At 48.9% G+C, this 8723-nt stretch overlaps 1 long non-coding RNA gene across 1 annotated transcript; it reads right to left on the reverse strand.

Moving 5' to 3' along the window:
• Window positions 1-794: 794 nt before the first annotated feature.
• LOC109248982 (uncharacterized) lies at window positions 795-8471 on the reverse strand. The gene is made up of 2 exons (XR_002072392.2): window positions 8341-8471; window positions 795-1269 (listed from the first exon to the last, which is right to left on the reverse strand). It is a non-coding gene; the product is annotated as an uncharacterized LOC109248982 (long non-coding RNA).
• Between the last annotated feature and the right edge of the window lie 252 nt (window positions 8472-8723).

Here is an 8723-nt window from a genome sequence, read left to right on the forward strand (position 1 = left end):
GGATAATCCATCACTGTGTAATTTCCACTGGCTTCTGCAAGGTGCAGACGTGGAAATTAGATATCGAGCCTTTTGAGCAGATCAGGGACGTATGTCAGACTCCACAGCCAGGGACAGGGCAGCGCGACATCTTAAAAGAAGCAAATAACAGAAAGTTTCCCAAGACCACACTCTGAGAAACTCTGCTCTGTAGTGTAGACCCTACGCTATCCGTGTACAACCACAAGGAAAGTGTTAATCCACTTTTCCTAATATCTTCTCCCTATCTCAAAAAAAAAAAAAAAAATCCTTGATTTCTAGCAAGCATTAGCTGTTTTTAGGGTTTTTGCTCTTTTATTATTTAACCTACATATTTCCTGCACCCCTGAAGTCTGTCTCAATGTTGTGTACTGTTTACTGGTAAATAACGGTCTTACAACCACATTGTGTACTTCTAGACCAATTATTCAGTGAGCTTTCACTTCAGACTACCCAGAATCGCTTCAATTTGCATATGTTCCCTAGGTTATTGCAACAAACAAACAAACAAACAAAAGCCAAAGACTCTTGTGCCCGTACATTGGAAGTATAGACAGCAATCATTTGAAATCATAGTCACTGGCCAGCTTTTCACTTGGATAAAATTCAGGTGCCTTTCAGTTCACAAAGATAATTTTGCTGCAAGGTTTACAGCAATGCCTCTTGTCTGGAGTAATCTCCCTCACCCCTGCCCCCACCCCCAGCCCAATTTCTCCCCTCACTGGCCCTTAAGCCCACAAGGCTACATTGAGAAATGATTAATCAAGAATAAAAGCGTAATAGAAGCTGCTGCTGTTATTAGAAAAATGCCCTGGGCATCCCTGAAAGTCAGGGAGAACGTGTTATACATTTCTTTTATCTTACCAAACAAGGGCAGGCCATGCCTGAGCGTGAGGCCATGGGCGTGCTGGACGGCAGGGCCATGTTTCCCAGAGCTGCATTCAACCCTGTGCCTGGCCTGAATGCTCACCAGTAACTGGCACCGGAGCGGCATTCCTGGAAAGTCAAGCCACGTGGGGTCACTGCCAAGGTATGGGAGATACCGAGCACACACTGTGTACCTCTTTGTTGTATCGGGTCCGTACTTAGCATCATCTCCTGGTACCGTCCTACCTCATGACACCAAACTCGGGTTTTATGGCTGACTTGGGACCCGTTAGATTTCCATCTGCGTTCCCCTGGAGTGCGGTCTTTGTCCTGCTTCAGGCTGGTGGTTTTGTGCGGAATGGAGATAGCCGCACTTGCTCCTACCTGGCAATAAGAATAAAAAAGGAAATACGGATGGAATATTGGAAACCCTCAGACAAGGAACATGGGCAAATTCACAGCAATGGTCGCCTAAGCGGTGACGTAACAAGAGCACAGAGGAGAAAGGGTGCGTTTGTGTGAGTTTATGGCTGGGCCTTTAAAGGTTTGGACTTAGGGCTCTGTGGGTGTGAATAAATAGGGTGAAGGCCTTAGGAGGAGCTGATTCTCTGGGTTTCTCGTCTCTTGCCTCTAACTCAGCATGAAGGAAGGCTGAAAGAGCTTCTAGCCTAATAACTGCAAAGACTTAAAAAACAGATCGACGTAGAAAACTACATCTCTCTTTTCACGGCAACCCTAAAGCCAACAGCAAGGGGCCCCGTGATGAATTCAGCTGAATTACATTTCTTACTCCAATGGATCGGCCAGGTAACAGCACAGTGTATCGGGGTGGGGGAGCGGGGAACGGAATAGCAGGGCTCTACACTCCCATCTTTCCTTTGTCCCCTTGCCTCAAAATGCACCTGATTGTTAAGGAAGGACAAGTGACAGTAGGTGACCTCCTAAAATGGGATCTGCAGGTGACTGTGCCATTGAGGGGTTCGCAGCCCAGTTGACAAGAAAGACGGGAAACCCAGGGGGGTGCCAAACAATGTAAGGACCACGACATGGGAGTGATGTCCAAACAGAATGGGAAGCAGAAAGGAAGGCATTGTCAGGTCTGCAGGTGAGGGGCAGGAAAGCCTTCACGGAATGAGGCAGCTGAGGTGAGTCTCAGAAGATCAGGAGAACTACCAGGTGGTTAGCAGGGGTGGCAGGTTCGAAGGTCTTCCGGAAGCACAAGCAGTTTGGTAAGGCTGGAGCCCAGAGCCCGAGGTCAGAGGTCTTATGTGTCTGTGCCCAGTTCAGACTGTGTGCGTGGGGGTCTTGGATGAGACTGACAGGATGGCAGTTTACAGAGCAAATATTTCAGAAAGCTACGACCAGTGGTGATGTGGAGGTGAACGGGAGGTAGACCAATGAGCAAAATAGCTACAGATGCTCCCGGAATATAATGAGGATGATGAGGAGTGGTGAGCGGGTACCAATTTTGGTGGGAAGATGATGGCACTACTGACTTAAAGGGACTACAGTGCATCCCCTTGGAGATGTCTGGTATGTTTGGGGGAATGACGGTCCAAAGCTTGGTGAACTGGTTTTTGCTAGAGATGAAAATCTGGGGCTCATTCCAACGTAGAGGGATATGGGAGCCATGGTTAGGATAGGGCTGCTGAGGGAGAGGAGGGGGCCCAGGAGGCCGGGGGCACCAATATTAGCTGGAGACGCAACGTTCTGTGAAAGGAAGGAAAACAGAAGAGTGTCGCACCGTGGACACCAAGGTCGCGGAGAGAATTCCAGTGTAAGGGAACCATCGCTGGTGCCAGACGTTTGGGGAGGACTGAATAAGGTACATCCTGAAAAATGCCCTTTGGAATACAGGTGCTTAGGAAGTTCCCAGAACAAGCAAGAACAGTTACAATGAAACAGTTACAGGTAAGGGAAGGAGCCAGTTTTCATCGGACTAGAAAAGAATAGGAAGGGACTAAGTGCAAACCACAAGAAAGATGTGTATCCAGACCTTCCTTGACTTACAATGGGGTTACTTCCGGACACACCCATCGTAAGGTGGAAATATCCTAATCGGAAAACGCATTGAACACGTCTAACCAACCAAACATCACAGCTCAGGCCAGACGACCTTAAAGGTGCTCAGGACACTCCCATGAGCCTACAGTTTGGTGAGAGCATCTAACACAAAGCCTATTCGATAACGAAGCGTTCAATATCTATGCAATTTATTGACTACTGTGCCGAAAAGTGAAAAACAGAAGGGCCGTGCGAGCGCCAAATGATGGGACCGGATCCATTGTTGACCCTCGTGATCGCACAGCTGCCTGGGAGCCGAGGCCACTGCGCGGCTCAGGAGAGAGGACTGTACCGCTAGGCCAGGAAAAGATCCAAATTCAAAATTCAAAGTATGGTTTCTACTGAATACGTATCAATTCCACACCATTGGAAAGCCAAGAAATCACAAGCTGAAACCTCATAGGTTGGGAACCGTCTGTACTAGGGAGTGTTGGGAAAGCTGTACGGACACTTAGGTCTTCTGTCTATAGGTTGTACAACTCCAGTTATGCAACAGGCATCAGAGCACCTTCAGTGTGACAGATGATCTGTTCAGCACTGCGGATACAAACACAAAACGAAGTCCATGTGCCCAGAGAGCTTTCAATCTATGGTTCCAGAGAGACACCTGGACAGAGGCATCAAAATGCAAAATAATAAACTCTGGACAGAGCAGAGTCATGATCTGGAGGGAAAAGACATAATCTTTCCCCTCAAGGAGCTCACCATTTGGTTTGCCCAACAGACAGCTGTAACAGAGAAGGAGGGATAAGGCTTCGATAGAGGGGTACTGTATTTCGGGCACCCAGAAAAAAGGCGAAATCCATTTTAAGTGGGGACTGAGGTAGGTCTCCAAGGGAAGGTGGCATTGGATTCCAACCTTGGACAATGGGCTGTAAAAGCTAACGTGATGGCAGAGATGATCCCTTCAGGCAGAGGACGTAGAAACCTCTGGAGATACCGTCTTGCCGTAAAGGAGTAAGCATGCATTACGCACCTAGAGCACAGAGTCAGACTCCTTGGAAAAGCTACTTGGATCCAGGCCCCATCGCATCCTGTTGAATCACCCAGATCTGAGCTCTGGAACTGCTCTTGGACAGAGGGCCGGCTCTGCACGGCAGACACAGTGCGAACATTTCACCTCGCTTGGCCACGTCCCTGTGGTTCTTCAATGAGGGCAGTGGCACGAGCCTGCCTTTTGTGTCCATCCGTGCACATTTGTGCGTGCATTCTCGACGAGTCTGTATTCTTGTGACTCTCCCCAGCACTCCTTGGGCGTTTGATATCACACTGACATCAAGGAAAATAAAACAAACACATTGGTCCACAATGGTTAGAGATAATTGAGTAAACCTGCCATAAACTCACACGTTAGCGTCTTGTTTGTGGTCCTATCACGAAGATCACATATTCTCTCTCTTGAAAAGACCTCGTGTCTTGACCTAAGTGTTCGTTTTTTAAAACATCGTGTTGAAAATACTGTAGGGACGCCTGGGTGGCTCAGTCGGTTAAGCGTCAGACTCTTGATTGGGGCTCAGGTCACGATTTCACGGTTCATGCCCCATGTCGGGCTCTGCCCTGACAGTGGAGAACCTACATAGGATTCTCTGTCTTCCTCTCTCTCTCCCCTTACCCCCCTGGTGTTCTTGCTCACAAATAAATAAGCATTGAAAAAAAAAAAGAAAATATTGTATGAAGATCTCGGTACAAGATCTAGGAATGTGGGGCTTAAACACGGTTGGATTAATTTTTAAATATCAGAGAGCAACTTTTAATTAAGGCAAGGGGCTTAATTTAAACAAATAAATAATTCGAGTTGACTACCAATGCGGACACAAGACCCTAATTTAAAAATGTAATCCTCGTTCTTTCCATTTCAGACATTATCCTCGTCTGAATTTCTAGCCCTGCTCTGGCTATACAAGAGGCTCCGTGAGCTGAGGTTTTGGCCTGTTTGAGCAGCCACTTTTTTGGCAAACGACACAGCAATCAAATCAGCCTCTAAATTGGCCCCAAACATCAAATAGGCCTGGACATGATGGTGTATTTTCAGGCACATATAAACTTGGCCTGTATTCTTCAGGGTGTGAGTCTGGCACCTCTCTGGGTCAGTAAATAAGCTTTTTGAAAAGCCCAAACAAACCATAAGGAAATCCTGCATTTTGAAACAAAAGGTATAAAAACTAAGTAAAGACACACACCGCCATTGTCTGGTTTGCCAGGATGTGAGCTGTTGCCTTGGGAGAAAGATAACACGACGCCATAACTGCGAGGCCAAGACTACGGGTCCCGTGAAAACAAGACAAAAGATACCAAGAGAGGCGAGCTCCACGGGCCTCTCAGCTGGGCCAGGGCAGAAAAAATCCAGAGAGCAACTCCCTCCTCAACTTGTTTGAGAAATGGAGACACGGCGGGAGGACAATGAGAACATCAGGTCTAAGTTAAAGTTTTCAGGAAAAACATGAGGGCAGGAAAAAAAAAAGAAAAGCAGGATAATTTAATGCCAGCCAAAGGAACTGAGGGGAATGTGGTGTGTTTTTTTAAACATGTTTTCTTTTTTCCCTTTTTTTCTTCTTTCTTCTTCTTCTTCTTCTTTTTTTTTTTTTTTTTTTTTTTTTTTTGGTTCAGGGGAAGGCGTACGGAAACAAAAAGTAGGCCCGTTTCATGAATGAAGAGGAAGTTGAAAGGTAATTGACTCCATATTGGCTGAGCTTTTAGACTGCTTTTTTAAAAATTACTTTTTTGTTTTAATTTTGTATTTAAGAACTCTCTACCCACAACTTGGGGCTCGAACTCAATACCCCGAGATCTAGAATCGTATGCTCCACTGACTGAGCCCGCCAGGCACCCCTAAAAAATTATCTTAACCAAGAAAAACAAAGATGAGGGGGAAGGACAATTGGGAACTTACGATGATGTTGTCCATGAACTATTGATAAGAGGTGTTAAGAGGGCATTTGGAGAAATCGAAGATATGTAAACGAGAGGCTGAAATAACACGCATCCCGGGGTGTTTAATGGCAGTTGCTAAAGCATTTACGAGAGCAGAGAGGCAGGGATTTTGGAATACCATCCAGTCAGCAGGGGCACTAAGAACAGGTGTCTTAATATTATATCACATTTCATGTTAATATCATGCATGATAAGTGCACTACTTGTTCTCAGAATCAGACCCGATAGCCTGGGTCTCATCTCTCCCTCCTCTCTCAGTAGCAATGTGATAGGATCGACTAAAGCAGAAGACATTTAAAATGCTTTTTGGTTTTCTTTCTTCTTTTTGTTTTTCTTTTTTTTATTTTAGAGAGAGAGAGAGAGAGAGAGAGGGAGAAAGACAGAGAGAAAGAGAGAGAATCCCAAGCAGGCTGCATGCCCACTGCAGAGCTCTACACGGGGCTCGATCCCATGACCCCGGGATCATGACCTGACCGGAAATCGAGGCGGACGCTCAACCGACTGAGCCACCCCGGCGCTCCCCCCCCCCCACCTTTTATTCTTAAACTGCTTTTTGGTTTTCAATAGAAACAGAACACATCTCCCAATAAAAAAGAAGGGAAATGAGGCACTGGGGAACGAAAGGAATTGCTGAGGAGGAAAGGTCAAGTCAAAGACAAGAGCATGGCCTGTCTTCTAGAAGTCAGACATCTTCCAAACAGAGGAAGAGCACAGATGGCGACCTGGGTCTCAGGTGTCATGCATGCACGCCTATGGGGGGGCAGGGGAGCTCACGTTTTGGCTGCAGCCTCGAGCCCTGGGAGCCATTAGGGAAGCCAACCTTGCCTGCATTCACAACGTGACCCCCGCCTTAACTCGTTCTCTCCAGCCATTTTCCTGCTCCAGGGAACACTCGGCCAATGGCAGAGCTAAAAATACAAAGAGCGCATCATTCGCTCACCCCCTTCCCCAAACACATTTCAGAAGGACCCTCCGTACACTTTGTGGACCGCAGAATACATCTGTGCCTGCCCCTTCGCACCGCCAGAGCTCCCCAGATGAGAGAGGGGAGCGAGGTGTTTCACTGGTTTCTGCACTTGGACCAGACCGAGGGAGACAGTAACCTCAGCCAGCGGTAACCAAATTCAGGCTTTGAGGATTTAGACGGTGAGGGGGCGACGGTGGTTAGTGGGAGCCCTGTGCACCTTATAAGGTCTCTTGCTGAACCACCCAGTGCCGGGCTGGCAGATGACAGTCACGGGCCCGCACGACATCCTGGATTGGTCTCCGGGGGCCCCTCCAGCTTCGGCCCCTCCGGGCAGGACTGGACATCCCAGGCCGCCCCTCCACACCTGTTACTCAACCCCAGCCGCCTGATCCGAAGCGTCCGCACGGTCAGTGTTTTTATTCTGCCTGGTCAGTCGTGCTGACGGATCAATGACAGTCAGCAGAGAACAAAGCGTGCCAAAGAAGAATGTCCTCTTCTGGGCTGACTCAGCTTGGGACAGGAAGGCTGGGGCATCTGGCGTTCGGCGAAGCCCTTGATTGTCCCTTACGAAATATTAACTGAGAATGGATTTGCCCTGGCCTGGTTCTAAGAAGGTCGTCCAGGTCGGGCTTGAAAGGCAGAGGCACTGTGTCAACAAAAGGAAGCGACAGGCTGCAAGCCATTTCTCTGAGCTAACGTGTCCAACTGCGTGCCACGGGGATGGTTTTATATCTCTCCACAGATCGGTGTGTTTTTATGACAACCGTCTCCATAGCAACCAGGTGTGCAGACACTAAATGGATCTCAAGGATATTAAACCCCGGCCTGGTGCCCGAAGCCCACCCATTTCTCGCCGGGGGCCGCTGGGTGGGCTCAGGGGGCGTGTGGGTGGCTTCCGCGAGGCCCAGCAGGCCGTGGGGACGGAGCGACAAGGAAAGGGACCCTTCTTTGTCATTTTTACTCGTGACCCAGAAGAAGAAACAGCAGGTAAATGAAATTCACGTGGCACGAGATGGGGAAGTGTTACAAACACCAGAGTGACCGGACATCTGATGGCCATGGCCGCGGAAGAAATAATCGAGTGAGAATTGTCCTGGCAAAGTCCTGAGCTGGCACATCTGGAGACCAAGATTTCCAAAACGAGAAGGTGTAAGAGACTCACGGCGCAGGAATTGAGGAAATCGGGGTGGGGGGTGAGGGAGAGAGGCAACAATGAAGCTTAAAACAGGTAGAGCACACAGGAGCCCAGAGGGGAGGGTCCAGGCTTGGGTTGGGCTGAAGCTGAGATCCCAGTCAGGGTGATGAGCTCCCCCCTACCATTGCTGGGGCGAGTCCTGAGAGCTGACCCAGGGAGGAATCGCAGGGGGGTGCCCGGGACGCAGGAGGGGACGAGGGCATCTCCTTAACACCTTGTGTCGCTGGAGTGACATTGGGTTCTGCCCAAAGGTGAGCCTGGCCCGTGCTGAGCCCTTCCCTCAACGGCGGCGCTGTACCTGGGCTTTCTTTTGTTTTGAAGGGCTGCCCACGTGCACAAGGAAGGCAGGGTAATGATGTTCCAGGCAGAACCGGAAGGAAGGCACAGCTGATGAAATGGAACAAAGAGATATGCGGTTGGAACCCCGGGAAGAAGTTTCCCTAGTGACATCTAAATAGGCTGCAAACGGCCTTTTGCAGGGAACTCCCTGTCATAATCTAAACCAGGACTGGACCAAGCAGGGTGGACTGCTGGCGGTGGGGGGCGGGGGGGGGGGGAGCAGGGGGAGTGCACGGTTGTGAGGGGGGATGGCCACCTCACGTCCTGTCTCTCTCTCTCTCTCTCTCTCTCTCTGCAACTGTTCTATCAGCCCATGATTCATGCGGTTGACTTCTGAATGTG

The sequence above is a fragment of the Panthera pardus genome, unplaced genomic scaffold (genome assembly GCF_024362965.1).
Source record: "Panthera pardus isolate Hobbes unplaced genomic scaffold, ASM2436296v1 HiC_scaffold_22, whole genome shotgun sequence".
Lineage (NCBI taxonomy): Eukaryota > Metazoa > Chordata > Mammalia > Carnivora > Felidae > Panthera > Panthera pardus.